Genomic DNA, 478 nt, shown 5'->3' with positions numbered 1-478 from the left:
TCCTCATTGTGTGTTACTGTCTTCTCCTTATGAAGAAAAGGGATCAATCTCTTACTCTTACTTCTTCATGCTTTTATGATTTTGCTTTGTATATGACAACAAATGAATAATGAAATTTCCAAATTTGGTTTTACCTTTGTCTTCCCAAAGCTGGTTGATTTTAAATAAAACACCACAGAGATTTTATGCTCTGCTGCAGCAGCAAGCAAGGTTTCCATTGAACCAGGGAATAAAGCCTCTACCATGAGTCACTTATGTAATTATTCAAGATCAGAGCAAGGTGTCTTCATACTTTGTCACTTGAATATGGAATGAGAGCTCTTTAAATTCCCCAAGAGTGAGAACAAGATTAGTCCCAGAGTCAGATATGGGATCGAGCATAGATATGAGGTCAAATAGCTCCAGCTATGTGGAGAAAGTTGCTATAGGAGCAGAGATATAGTCAGAGAGTAGGAAGGTCTACAGGAGTTATCATCCT

Source organism: Pteropus vampyrus, unplaced genomic scaffold (assembly GCF_000151845.1).
Source record: "Pteropus vampyrus isolate Shadow unplaced genomic scaffold, Pvam_2.0 Scaffold362, whole genome shotgun sequence".
NCBI lineage: Eukaryota > Metazoa > Chordata > Mammalia > Chiroptera > Pteropodidae > Pteropus > Pteropus vampyrus.
Note: the sequence above shows the minus strand (reverse complement) of the source record.